Consider the following 15,588-nt stretch of genomic DNA (forward strand, 5'->3'; position numbering starts at 1 on the left):
GGATATTTCCCCCTTAATTTATTATAACTGTTTTAATAAAAGTTTTATGTCATGGGGTTGTAAACAACACATAGGTAATGAAACAACACAATGCTCAAATAGAAATCTTTCTTAATAATTGGTCCAAAGATACTCTAAAGAAGATAAAAGTTGCAATTATGTAAACATTTTTATATCAAGAAACATTTATTTGATAAGCAAAATGACAGGATATTGGTAATATTCAGTTGGTAAGAAAAATAATCTTTTTTTTTAATCGTTTTCACTTTGAATTGTTTAGTTTTTCTTAAGCACAATCTCAGTTCATTTTGTTACATTTTTCAGAAAACAAGATTTATTGTGTCAAATCATTTTGCTTCTCAAATAAATATCTTGATTTAAGAATATTTCGATATTTGTACTGGAAAACGAGGAAAATACAAAAGAAAAAACAACACTTTTTGCAACTCAACAATCCTGTTGACAATTATGCTGGTTCCTATGGAGTTGAATGTGTAAACAAATGACTGGTAAAATTGTTTTCTAGCCTGGAAGCCATGTGATGGAGACAAAAGTTGCAAGCAATTGCAAATAATGCAGAGATTGCTTGAATATATATTGAAATTGCAAAATCCAGAGGGACTAACTGCTGTGGGAACTTGTCAACATTGAGCAGCTGTTTTAGGACTCTGGAAAGTGGTTGAAAGTCAACACCTTCTAAATATTTTGCGTTTCGCCCTTTCTTTTTATTTGTAAAATACCAAGTTACCTGTAAAGCATAAATAGGCCTACTTTTTCAATAAATCTCCCACAGTAAGACTTCCTTGTAAATGTTCTTGTATGTAAATAAATCCATCTGGAACATATATGATTCAAACTAATTTTCATTCATTGTGGTGTGGTCAATATGTGTGCATAGAGAGAGGCTTTGTCTTTAAATGGCACTGGTCATCTAGCTTTCATAAATTTTCCATTTTCTCCAGTATTCACAGGCTGTGACTATATTAAGCAAATGAATAAATATGAAAGATTTTATCATTAGGTTTACTGTTTCAGTTTGTAAATTCTGAGGTTCTTGTACTTATTTGATTCTTATTACTAACAATCAGTTAGGGAGATATTTTGCTGTGTTGCATTAGTCCAGTTTAACGTCTCTCTCTATATACAGAGCATACAGATGGAAACATTTAGTGAAATCTGCTTCTATGCCCTAATTCACTCTGTTTCTCCAGAGGTTATTGTCATTATGCTTCTTGAAGTGTTTTGAATTTGAATGTTTCCTGAAAGGCATTTCAGTCTATACACAGATGTTACGTGCATGGAAATGGTGTTCAGAGTTCTCATCTACAGATGTTAGTAAGATCTATCATTGTTTGTAGATGTAAGTAATTACTACACAAACTGTGGACACATTAGAAGAGTTACTTGCAGTGAAAATCTGACCTTTTTTCAAACAAAGCGTTATGCCTTGCATTTGTGAATGACAACACACACCTTTTCTGTTCTTTGTCCTTTTAAGTTGCTTTTCATATTATCCTCCTTCATTGACTTCCATGGGGGCTGCATTGTAATGTATTTCTATTAGATGCACTAAAGATGGTGAGCAGCAGCATCCTACTTCTCCTGTAATGTCTGTTCTCTTATTTCTCAGTGTTTCAGTAAAATGTATTTATATTAAATATCTTGTTGCATTATTAACTAGCCTATTTAAAAACTCTATTACATTTTGAAAGAAATGGCCACACAAATTTCCTATACGCTATTATGGAGTAAAATCTGTTTCCCTTTCCTTTTTGATTTCTGGCTCTGTGGTTTTTCTACATATTTAAACAAAATTAGAAAAGTGAAAAAAAAGAAAAATAGTTTATTTTCTGACTTGCAAGTTGCAACAAAAATACTTGTTTATTTTGTCATCATATACAGTGGTGTGAAAAAGTGTTGGCTCCCTTCCTGATTTTTTTGCATGTTTGGCACACTTTAATGTTTCAGATCATCAAACAAATTTAAATATTAATCAAACATAACACAAGTAAACACAACATCCAGTTTTTGAATGAAGTTTTTTATTATGAAGGGAAAACAAAATCCAAACCCACATGGCCCTGTGTGAAAAAGTGCTTGCCCCGTAAACCTAATAACTGGTTGGGCCACCCTTAGCAGCAACAACTGCAATGAAGCGTTTGCGATAACTTGCAATGAGTCAATTGCACTTGCAATTTTGGCCCACTCATCTTGGCAGAATTGTTGTAATTCAGCCACATTGGAGGGTTTTTGAGAATGAACCGCCTTTTTAAGGTCATGCCACAGCATCTCAATAGGATTCAGGTCAGGACTTTGACTAGGCCACTCCACAGTCTTCATTTTGTTTTTCTTCAGCCATTTAGAGGTGGATTTGCTGGTGTGTTTTGGATCATTGTCCTGCTACCAGAACCCAAGTTCGCTTCAGCTTGAGGTCACGAACAGATGGCCGGACATTGTCCTTCAGGATTTTTTGGTAGACAGCTGAATTCATGGTTCCATTTATCACAGCAAGTCTTCCAGGTCCTGAAACAGCAAAACAGCCCCAGACCATCACACAACCACCACCATATTTTTCCGGTTGTATGATGTTCTTTTTCTGAAATGCTGTGTTACTTTTACACCAGATGTAATGGGACACACACCATCCAAAAAGTTCAACTTTTGTCTCGTCAGTCCACAGAGTATTTTCCCCAAAGTCTTGGGGATCATCAAGATGTTTTCTGGCAAAACTGAGACGAGCCTTTATGTTCTTTTTGCTCAGCAGCGGATTTCGTCTTGGAACTCTGCCATGCAGGCCATTTTTGCCCAGTCTCTTTCTTATGGTGGAGTCATGAACACTGACCTTAACTGAGGCAAGTGAGGCCTGCAGTTCTTTAGATGTTGTTGTGGGGTCTTTTGTGACCTCTTGGATGAGTCGTCGCTGCGCTCTTGGGGTAATTTTGGTCGGCCGGCCACTCCTGGGAAGGTTCACCACTGTTCCATGTTTTCGCCATTTGTGAATAATGGCTCTCACTGTGGTTCGCTGGAGTCCCAAAGCGTTAGAAGTGGCTTTATAACCTTTTCCAGACTGATAGATCTCAATGACTTTCTTTCTCATTTGTTCCTGAATTTCTTTGGGTCTTTGGAAACACTTTTTCACGCAGGGCCATGTGGGTTTGGATTTTGTTTTCCCTTCATAAAAAAAAACCTTCATTTAAAAACTGCATGTGGGTTGTTTACTTGTGTTATCTTTGATTAATGTTTTATTGACCAAGATGGCGCCGAGCATGGCAGCCGTTTTGCGAGCTCCGGGAAAACTCTGCAGTTTTTCTTATGTTTTATTTGTTATTTTGTTGTTTTACGTGTTGGATGTCGTTAGTATAACTGTCTACGATAGACACACGCTTTTAAACATTGGTTCCTTTGTCGCGCAACGCAAACCGTACTTTGAGTTCTTGAATGCCGGCGCCTTGTTTACAGACACCGCATCAGAGCCCTTTGTCTGGGCTGCACGATCGTTACCGAGGAAACGCCGCCAGTAAAGGGGGAAGAGGGCCGGCATCCTTGTCAGACTCAGACGCCGTCCCCTCCGACCTCCTCTCCCAACCATTTTGCTGGCTAACGTTCAGTCACTGGACAACAAACTCTGTGAACGGCGGGCACACATCTCATATCAACGGGAAACAAGGGACTGCTGCATTATTTGCCTCACAGAAATCTGGATGTCTGCAGTGGTTCCAGACTCAGCCATCGAGCTTACTGGGTTCTCTGTGCACCGCTCGGACAGAACGAAAGAGCTCACAGGGAAAAGCAGAGGTGGGGGCGTCTGTTTTTTATCAACAACTTGTGGTGTGATGAAAGGAACCTACACTCTATTAAATCCTCCTGCTCCCCTGATCTGGAATTTCATATGCTTCTGTGTCGACCATTCTGGCTACCGAGGGAATTTACAGCAATCATAATCACAGCTGTTTACATTCCCCCTCAAACCAACACAGACCAGGCACTTAAGGAACTGCATGAGAATATAAGTGAGCAGGAAACCGCATACCCAGATGCGGCGTTTATTGTTACGGGGGACTTTAACAAAGCCAACTTCAGAATAATAGCTCCAATACTTCCAACACATCACCATCAACACGCGTGGTAATCGTGTACTTGACCACTGCTACTCTCCTTTCCGGGATGCCTACAAATCGCTCCCTCGCCCACCTTTCGGCAAATCGGATCACTCTTCCATTCTGCTCCTGCCTGCTTATAGGCAGAAACTGAAACGAGAAGCACCCGCCCTCAGGACAATTCAGTGCTGGTCGGACCAATCAGACACTATACTACAGGACTGTTTTGATCACGTGGACTGGGACATGTTCCAGGCAGCGTCTGATGACGACATAGAGGCGTACTCAGATACTGTAACGTGTTTAATCAGGAAGTGTGTAGAGGACGTAGTACTGACAAAAACAATCCGCATCTACCCCAACCAAAAACCGTGGATTAACAGCGATGTTCGAGCTGCCTTTTCAGAGCGGACATCTGCCTTTAAATCCGGAAACTCTGATGATCACAAACAAGCCAGTTACGATCTCAGGAAATCAAAGAAAGCCGCCAAACGACAATATAAAAACAAAGTTGAAGAACAATTCAACATCAACAACGTAAGAAGCATGTGGCAGGGTATCAATAACATCACTGATTTCAAAGGGAATAAACCAGCTACTGTGAACATTGCCGCCTCTCTACCGGACGAGCTTAATCATTTTTATGCTCGTTTCGAGGCTCACAACACCGCCCACACAGAGAGCGCTCCTGCGGGTGTAGCAGAAGAGGCGAGTGCACTTTCCATTTCCGTCGCAGATGTAACCCGATCCTTCCGACGGGTGAATATCCACAAGGCTGTGGGTCCTGATGGCATCCCAGGCCATGTGCTCTGAGCATGCGCATTCCAACTAGCTGGGGTTTTCACAGACATTTTTAATCTTTCCCTCTCTCTGTCTGTGGTTCCCTCATGCTTCAAAAAATCCACCATTGTGCCCATACCAAAGAAAAATAAAATCACATGCTTGAATAACTGGAGGCCCGTTGCTCTGACACTCATCTTCAGTAAGTGCTTGCAGAAACTCATCAGAGACTACATCTGCTCTGTGCTGCCTGTCTCACTGGATCCGCTACAATTTGCATATCGCAGGAACCATTCCACAGACGATGCTATTGCCTTTACCCTGCACACTGCTCTCTCCCACCTGGAAAATAAGAACACCTATGTGAGAATGCTGTTTGGACTACAGATCAGCATTTAATACCATAGTGCCTGCCACACTGGTTGAGAAGCTCCAGACTCTGGGACTAAATGGATCTCTGTGCAGCTGGATCCTGGACTTCCTGACAGGCAGATGTCAGGTGGTCAGAATGGGCAACAACACTTCATCCCCGCTGACCCTCAACACTGGTGCTCCTCACGGCTGCGTCCTCAGCCCACTCCTGTACTCCCTGTACACACATGACTGTACAGCCACACACGTGGCTGTACAGTCATCGAAATTTGCTGACGACACAACGGTGATAGACCTGATCACTGACAACGATGAGACAGCCTACAGAGAGGAGGTGAGAACCCTGACTAAATGGTGTCAAGAGAATCACCTCTCACTCAACATCGACAAGACCAAGGAACTGGTGGTGGATTTCAGGAGACAGAGCAGAGAACACACACCCATCACAATTGACATGACACCTGTGGAGCGGGTAAACAGCTTTAAGGTCCTCGGCGTTCACATCACTGAGGATCTCACATGGTCCGCTCGCACAGATGCAGTGCTGAAGAAGACACATCAACGCCTCTTCTTCCTGAGACAGCTGAGGAAGTTTGGAATGAGCCCCAGCATCCTCAGAACATTCTACACCTGCACTGTGGAGAGCATCCTGACAGGCTGCCTGGTTCGGAAACAGTACTGCTGGCAACCGCAAAGCTCTGCAAAGGGTCGTGCGAACTGCCCGTCACATTGTTTGAGGTGAGCTTCCCTCCTTCCAGGACATCTACTCCAGGCGGTGTATAAGGAAAGCCCGGAGGATCATCAATGACTCCAGCCACCCGTCCCACAGACTGCTCTCTCTGCTGCCCTCAGGAAGACGTCTCCGCAGCATCTGATCCCGCACTAGCTGACTGGGGGATAGCTTTTTTCCTCAGGCTATCAGGCTAATGAACAGTCAGAACTAATACACCCTACAGCATACTCCCACTTTACAGTATGCCACGCACTGCACTTTAATTCCAATACAGTTCAAACTGGACTACCAGTACACACTACACTAATACAACAATCTTTTTGCTACCACTGGATACCATCCAATGCACATCCATGACATTTGCGTATCCATCTTATGTATAATCTGCTGCATCGCATATTATTGTGTGTATATATGTGTACATAACGTAGAATGTGTACATACGGTGTATAATGTGTATGGAGGACTGTAAGTATGTCTAATAGTACACTGTGTGTACTGAGTATATGTATGTGTATATTACACATTGTCATCTGTATAAGTCTGTAAGTATATATGGTAATGTTTATATGTAAATTGTTTCTGCACTGTCTGGAGCACGCTCTCAAGAATTTCACTCACCAAGGCACATGTGCTGTGGTGATGTGACAATAAAAGTGATTTGATTTTGATTTTATTTAAATTAGTTTGATGATCTGAAACATTAAAGCGTGACAAACATGCAAAAAAATAAAAAATCAGGAAAGGGGCCAACACTTTTTCTCACCACTGTATGCCCTGACATCACACTCAAAGAAATGCTCAACAGATATTTTATGAGTAACAGAATAGATAGGCAAGAGTTTGTCAAGAATACACAAAGTTCTCAGAATGAATGCATTATTTTGCCCACTTGTCATTTGAAATGCATTCTATTTTGTATTGAAATATATTCTATTTTAATGTTTTAAAATGCAATTTATTTTCAGCAGCCGAAAAAATAATCTTAATGACCCTAAAGTTTGAGTGGTTGTGTACGTGTTTGAGATATCAATTCTATGATTAATAGCTAAAGAAGATAACGTGAAAGGCCTGTGGAGACATTCTTTACAGTTGGGAACTGAAGTGCTGCATTATTTGTGGTTGTCGTCTGCATTTGCTTGCAAAATTGATGCATTTCGCTCATGTGTTATCATAGCTGGTACTTAATTTCCACTCATTTGCATAAACCAGTGTGGTTTAATATCGTTTCCAAATCAAAATGTACACCTGCATGCATTGCAAGTGTACTGATGACTGTATGATATCTTGATTTTCTCATCATTCTGTACTAGGACAACATATAATTGCGGTGTTTAAAAAAAAAAAAAAAAAAGCACAAGATAATGCTAACATCAGCTGTGCTTGCATGGTTTTCATTAAAAAAAAAAAACATTAAGAGACAACAGCTACTGCATCTGGTATTCTTTGATCATGCTGCTGACATTTTAAAGCTCAGATTTTCTTTTCCACTGTCTACACTAAATTTGATTAATGAACGGTATTTCTCATGCATGACCAAATCCTATTGCATTACATATAAAATTCATAGCATGTTATGATCACTTAACACATTGCTTTCTGAAATACTACTTAATTCTGATTCGTGGCATTGTGGCATTCTGCATATTTTATATGTAATGTCTAATGAATACCAAACTGTTTAACTGACTACAACCAATTTATTCTGTATAGCTGTGCTAGTTTCACAGCTCTCATATCACACAGCAGGCTCTTTTTTTTTTTTTCTCACATAATACAGAAATGTGTGCCTATCTAGGCTATTCAGTATGTAGCTTTCATTTTGTGTGTATTCCATTGGATTCACACCTAGCTTCACTATTATGCTGCAAAATGTAGCCCATAGATTTAGGATTATAGTTCTGGGGCACATAACAGGTAATATGAGCTGCAGAGAAGTAAGGAACTTAGCATTGTTGTATGAGAAGGATTTTAATTTTGAGGTCTCGTCCTGCTGTCTGATTAGAAACCACGGTGATCAATATACATTATTGCTAGTGTTTAGGGTGATACGGTCATTTGCCATATATATATTTTTTATTTAAAGATGTGTATATTATTCATTGTAATGAGGGCTAATCAATAGTTCTCAAGCATCCTAAAAGCCTTTTTTCCTCCTTGTTTCAGTTTTTTGTATTAAACACCCAATGCATTTTAATCTTATTTTTAGCTTATATTGCTCAATATCATGCCGTTGTAATACGTATCTAGGTTGTGTTTCAAAGTAATGAACAAAGCATTCATTATTAATAAATGTAGCCCTACGGTTTTTTTGTTTTAAATCTGCTGGTAGCCTTGTTCTTTAAAAAATTAAATGATATGATCCCACAGGTGCTTTAATTGATAGCCTACACTTCAAATTCCTCAAGGGCCCCATGAGAATCAATATTGTTGGTAGAGAATACTGGTCTGGAACAAGAACAAAGGCCCATCTGAAGTCAAAAGCTTTATGGTTTCCTAGTTGCTATAATCTAGAACGCACACAAGCACTCATTCAATCAAACCATCAGTGCTCTCTGCCCTAGGTCTCACATCTGTTGAGGTGAAGTAAAATTTTCTTAATTAACGCAGCAGGAAATCTTATCTTTCATCTTCTCGCTGTATACAAATCATCAGATTTGATCACAGCTCGGCGCCGATCAGCTGCTTGCCCGAAGCCAGTATCCAAATAGATTAGCTCCTCATTTTATAACCTCTTTCTTTTCATGAAACTTCATGGCAAAGCTTGAGACAGTGCTGGCTTTTATCACTGTTAGATAATGTGTGTCTTAAGGGTCTTTTACAATGACAGTGATTTGCCGTTTTGATGATTATAGAATTGATTTTATTCCCTCAACCCCAGTTAATTTTTTCTTGTGATTTATCCGCAGGTTGCATTGAGTGCCCATTTCCTCCTGCCTCCCCTAGTTGGGATGGTTCTGCATGACAGGAAGGGTATGGTTCTGTAACCCCTTCTCTGTCCTCCAGTTCCCATCCCATAAACCCAGTGGACCACAGCTATAGTGTTTAATGAACATCCCTCTGGAGCCCTAGATCAAGTAAGTCAGCCACGTTGGGTTTTACAAACCCAGTCTCTCAGTCAACCCAGTGACCTACGGTATTAAAAAGCTATATTTTCTCAGTACACTTCAGTAACTTTCATTAAAAGCACCTACAGACTACTTTTTTTTAAAAATTTGGATCTAGACCCATTTTGTATGTGATACTAAAGCTAAAAAGTGTTTTTAAGACATTAATTTCCATTGCTGTAGATGTACAATACTGATGAAAGTCATAAATGCTGTCTTTTTTCATGGGCTGGAAGTGTTTGCCCACTTTTTAACCATCAAGGTCCTCCGTGAAGTCACAATCTGTGCTGATGTGCAGCAGGTTATAGATGTGGATATGGTGCAATTGTATAAACACTTTGCCAAGCCGTAGTTAGGCTTTATTCATGTGGCTTATAACTGATGTAGTGTAACAGACCTTACAGTTGCTATGGCAATGCAAAAAATGATTTTGCACACACATGAATCTATGACTAGACTGTCTCAGTGTGTCGAATTTTCATATTCACTGATAGCACGATGTATGCTTGACGTTACATAATTCTGCTTGCTTTTGCAGGTTACACTGATAGGTAATTGCCAAGTAGTTTGGTTTATTAAAAAAAACTAATTTAAATTAATTAAAATAAATAAATAGACAAAATACAAACAAAAATAAATTATTTTTTATAATAATTTTAATTATTATAATAATATAATTAATTTGAAATAATTCAATATATATGCTTAAAGCAAAAAAAATAAATAAAAAATAAGCAGATTTGTATATCCACCAGTCAGTTCTTTTGTGAGATCTAACAGGCTATGGGTGACAACAGTACTGCAGTATTATTTTAGTATTTATATACTTTTATAGAGTTTTTAATATTTTGAATTAGTTTTTATATTACATATTTTCAGTTTTCTTTTTAATTTTGTTCTAAGTTTCAGTAATTTAAATATTATATTTATATTTTATTTTGTTTCAGCTTTATTTTAATTACTTTTTAAAAGGTATGTTTTACATTTTTTATTTTATTTTTTTATTAATTTTTTTTAACAGTTTGTAACAGTATAAGACACCATAGGACTGATGACCATATTCTACTGCTTTGTAAATATAGCCTAAAATGCCTGTAAATTCTGACTAACAATATCTTCCTAATTACACAGGTTACATTGGGTGTCCATTCTCTGCTGCCTCCCCCCGGTGGGATGGTTCTGCATGACAGGGAGGGTGTGGCGCCGTAGCCACCTCTCCTTGAGATCTCTCCCACCCCATAAACCCAGTGGACCACAGCCATAGTGTTCCCCTCAATGAGCATCCCTCTGGAGCCCTAGATCAAGTAAGTTGACAAATCATGCAGAAGCTCGAAGCTGTATTAAAAAATAACTTGAATTGGCAACTGTGGATCCAGCAGTAACAAGCTTTTTTATTGGAGGAAATGTTTACATAATCATCCGGTGTTTTGGAGTAAATAACTACAAGTTGTGCTAACTGGACTGCATTCTTAGTGTCGTGACAGTAGCTCAGCTGTTTTCAAAATAGTGTAGCGCTTCCAGTAACAAGCTATTTTCTCCCAAGTAGTGGCGGCAGTAGTGGTTACATCACCGTTGTTTATGTCACATTACATTACACATGTAGCCTCATGTGCAGAGGCAAAAATCAGATCCTCGTGACATAATATTGGGTATTCATTTAATTGATTCAGATGGTTTGATCATACATTGTTTTATAGTGAAATAAGTGAATAAAAAAAAAAGTTTAGTACACCTCCATTCAAAAGTGTTGGGTCTTTCAGATTTTGGCGTTTGTTGAGAACAACATTGATGATAAGAATAAATGGTTCTTGAGCATAAATCAGCATATTACAAAGATTTCTGAACGATCATGTGACACTGAAGACTGGAGTAAAGGCTGCTGAAAACTTAGCTTTGCCATCACGGAAATACATTTCATTTTAATATATATTCAAAAAGAAAATAGTTAATTTAAATTGTAATAATTTTTCACAATAATACTGTATTTTTTATTAAATAAATGAAGAGCACTAGACTTCTTTAAAAAAACATTGTGAAATCTTACAGACCTCTGAAACTTTTGAATGGTATTGTAAAGTTGTTACAGCTTTTTCTATTTGTTTATAAAAATTAGGGTGAGTTTATATATTTATTAGCATACAAGCAAAATACTTAGCATTAATATTATTGAAAATATATCTTTTTTTTTTGTGCATGTCAAGCTGCCCAATCCCTTTTTTCAGTTAATTATATAATAGCAATATAATTGACATCCAATTAATTTTTTTTTTGTATCTTGTTGTGTAGCTTTCTAAAAATATTCAGTAGCTTGTATCTTGGCACACAGTAGTTTCACTTCTGCTTGTATTTTTCTTATTTGAATAAAGGCAAATGAATAAATGAAAATGTGGAAGTAGCTTTCAAAACTTTAGCTATTATAGTTCTATTATTGTTAAAGTTACAACTGCCATCTATTTGTCATCACTGCAAAGTTAACCGATAAATTGCGTCCATAAGACAGTAGTTTCTTTTCAAACAAGTAAGGTATTCAGAGCAGCACACTGCTTTGAGGCGTTTCAGATATGGGGAATGTCGGTGTAGGTGTAACACTTTTCCTGGCCCCACTGCATGGTGTTTTCTGCATTTGCTTATACTAGATGTGTAGTGGTAGTTCAATAGAGCCTACAGTTGTCATGGTAATGTGAAACCCGATTGTGCCTGCACTGCATCTGTCTGTGTTTTATTTTGCAGTTAAATTCTCACACTTGGGTAGTTTAATTATTAGCATGGTTTTAATGAATGCATGTTTATGCTTTTGTTGATTGCTGTATTCTTGTCTTTTGATATTTTCTAGTTCCGCCCACACTGAAATCGAATTAGTCTAAATTACAGATCCTCATTGTGTATTAAGCATCAAGTATGGGCAAAGAGAGATGGACTGTATAAGTTAAGAAAATTTGATACAGAAACTCACCTAATAGCATTTTATATATTTGATGATAGTGCAGACCTTTTTTTGTTTTGTAATAGATATTTTAGTTTAGGATTGTGCCGTGATTGCTTTAATTTTGGAAAAAGTGTAATTCATTCAGTTTTCACAAACAGGCTTATATTCTTAGTTCATAGTAGTCCCAGTTAATAAGATTATTGCAAGTAAATCCAACCAGCTACATTAAATAAAAGATTTACCATAGCACAGCTTAGAGGAGTGCGACAGAGTGCTTTCATTTCTGTAAATAAAAGTAAGTAAAAATGTGATGAATTAGTCGAGCACACAAAAATTCTGCAGCATTTACCTGCCTCCCTGTGTGCATGTTTTACATTCTAAATGTTTTAAGATGCAGATCGTACAACATACACACACAGATGTAGGTTGAAGCTGTCAGATGGTATGTTTACATCCTGGTTACTGGTATTATACAAGCTGTAATCAAATGCAAAAACCCACGACTAAAATGTAATTTACTCCATTTCCTAATGTATGGAAAAATGCTCGTTCTAATCACTTAGTTGCTTGGAAACCTGCTGAATTGACAGACCTCCGTCTTAATATGAGGGTAATCACTGACTTGCATGAATTAGTCAAAGACCCTAATGGCTTCTCAACTCAGTTTGGAAAAAGGCAGTTTGTTTGGGTTATATGATGATTGCATGAGTGTGCTTGTGTTTTCTTTAAAGGTGTTTGTGCTGATTGTACAGTGCTCTGACACCTGGTTTCTTAGCCGTAGTCGTCAGGCTTTTCTTTACTGCTTCCGCATGCTTAGGTTGTACTCTCCCAACTTTTTCCCCATAATTATCGGATTTTGCTTGACGTGTTTTGTGTTACAGAACCCGTGATCTTTTTCTCACGTCAACAGTACAGTGTTATACAGTAAGATTTGGGTAATTTAATGCTGATGAGGCTCAGAACAAAAAAGCTCTTTTCATGATTAATATTCAGCATTTCATTTGTATTTGCAAGACTGCAGCCTGAGGTCAGAGGAGGTGAAAAAATACTATGGAGACTATTGGAAAATTAAGTGCATACTCAAGGGTGCAATTACACTGAATAGAAAAGAAAAGCTGTGGTGTAGCACAGTGGTTTTCAAACAGATTCTTTGTTTTTAAAACTATAAAACCGAAGCACGCAGTTTTGTGTGTGCAGCTTTGTGTGTTTTATTGGTCTGTGTGCAAGAGCTGAATGTGTGCATGAATGAAGACACTGAACCGAGGTAGATTTCAATAGAAGTGTTCTTTTATGATCACCATCAAAGTAAACTGTTTTAAAATAACAAACATTGATTCTTTATTTCTCAAACTGCATAGAATCCACCGACCTCATTTTAAGCCAGACTTGTTTGCATGATGAAATATAAAAAGAAAAATTTAAAAAGTTTACGCATGTTTTTATTGAGTATCATATTTGTTACATCAGGCTTTTATGATCCAATTGGTATGATATTATAGGAGAATATGACGCTCAGGGAATAAAAAGACACTTTATTTTTTCAGAGGACCAAACTGAGTGAAGTGAGATACAATTCTCATAGTTTGAAATTAATTAATGAGATTTTTATCAGAAATATCACTTTAGGCCTATATCTAATGTATAACTCGTCACTGTATATCATCCAATAAAATGTCTTTTTAAAATTATATGTAAATACATTAACTATACTTGCATGATTAAAGCTTTGTAGTTTTCATTGTGGAGGGCAAAACATATAATACAATGCAATGATGATTGAAAGATGTACAAATAAACATTCGTCAAAAGCCAGATGTATCATATTTTATATATTTAACATGATTTTTCTAAAAAAAAAAAAAAGGATAATCAAGCAAACCCAAGTTGCTACAGTCCAGTAAATCTTAAAATATTACTAACAATATTAGTTATTCTTACATTTTACTTAATATAAATCAGTGAAGATGTCACAGCAAAAAGACACATGTACCCCAACCTTAAGGTGGATTTATTCAGAATTAGACAAAAAAAATAAAATTACTTTTTTCATTCAGACAAACTCTTAACTAATCCATTTTGAAAATGTTGTTTTGCACATGCCTTGCATCATTATATAAATTTTTAAAAATAATTTTGGTCAAATATCTGCTTTGGAAAGCTCACGATTCTTTGAAAAATATTGAATTAATTGGTGCATCATCAAAGAATGAGTCACGACTGTTGCTTCAGCCTCACACTGTGTTCAGATTTTCAGGGAGAGCTTTATACATTTTCTCTCTCGTCTGTATTGCTATGGGGAGGTAGACAGCAACACTGACTTCACAGCTTCTCATGGAGCAAACCATTGACGGACGGTGGGGAACGGGTGTGTGCAGTCAGACGTGGGATTTGTCTGTTTTGAAACTTCATCGCTCTGCTGCTGGTCTCCTCTGCGAGGGCCTCTCCCCTCTCCTGTTGAGCTGTGCCCTATTAGCTCACATTTATGAGACACTTTTTCTTTTTTCGCCTGGCGTGAGCACTGATAAGAGAGTGTAAACAATACTTTTCATCCCCTCTCCTTCAGTGCATGGTGGTCGCTCCCTCTCACTCAGTGACATACGTTGCTGTTCTGTCTGTGCGCGAGGTGATTAGTGTAGCTCTCAACGAGAAGGAGCCCTGTATCCTGGGAAATGGCGAGACACGCGGCCATAGCTCGTGCCGACAGAGGGGTTAGCACAACTGTCGTGGACCATTCTTTGACTGGACAGGCTGAGTTGGCCAACTTCATAGGTGTCAGCTGAGCCCTGCCTCAGGTGCGTGAGTGAGTGAGAGAAAGAGAGAGTGAAAAGGAAATTCCCTCCAACTGTTTTTTTCTCCCATAAGCAGGTTGTTTACCTTCAGGCCGACTGTGTGTGCGTGCACATACGCATGGGAGAGTGTGTGTGCCGAGCATGTGAGGGGACTGCAGGCCTCCCAGGGCTTTCATAGTTTGTTTGTCTGCTGAAGGAAGTGCGAGGAGAATTTACACATTAGCATGGAGAGTGAGTGACCAAAGTGAGCGTAGATTAAAGTGTTTGCATTGTAAAATGTTGTTGTGAATGTAATGAGGATGATGGTGAGGATTTTTATTTTTGTACTATTAAAAAGAATGAGATCCTCTTGATTTTGTTGAAGTGAAGTGTTCTTCACAGTGTGCTCTTTATGAATATTTCGTCAGTGTTAAATAGGGAACACTCTGAATGCTGTTTATTAAAACATTTGTGTCAAATTAGAGTTAAATAGTTTGCTTTTGAACTGATACTTTTCTTAAACCCAAAACATACTCTGTGAGTAAGTGAATGCTTCTACCTGTGCAAGCTCACTTTCACTCAATTCGCATTCTGAAATTTACATTGTGACATAGTGTTACCTCAGTGTTTCTCTCAGTGTTACCACAAGGGGTGCTATAGTCAAGTCACCTTTATTTATATAGCGCTTTTAACAGTACAGATTGTGTCAAAGCACTTAACAGTATCAAATTGGAGGATAGAGTGTCAGCAATGTATAAAAATCACTCAATAAAATCAATAAAAAACACTAAATTTTCAGTTAAGG

At 38.0% G+C, this 15,588-nt stretch overlaps 1 protein-coding gene across 1 annotated transcript in view; it reads left to right on the forward strand.

Moving 5' to 3' along the window:
* LOC306880336 (nuclear receptor coactivator 1-like) overlaps window positions 1–15,588 on the forward strand; it is a 60,905-nt gene that overhangs the window by 3,973 nt on the left and 41,344 nt on the right. The window contains exons 2-3 of the mRNA XM_079433816.1: window positions 8,892–9,059; window positions 10,221–10,393. The gene's annotated coding sequence lies outside the window, so the exon portion shown is untranslated. The remainder of the gene's footprint in view (window positions 1–8,891; window positions 9,060–10,220; window positions 10,394–15,588) is intronic.

This window comes from Barbus barbus, assembly GCF_936440315.1.
Source record: "Barbus barbus genome assembly, chromosome: 14".
In the NCBI taxonomy this organism is placed as follows: domain Eukaryota; kingdom Metazoa; phylum Chordata; class Actinopteri; order Cypriniformes; family Cyprinidae; genus Barbus; species Barbus barbus.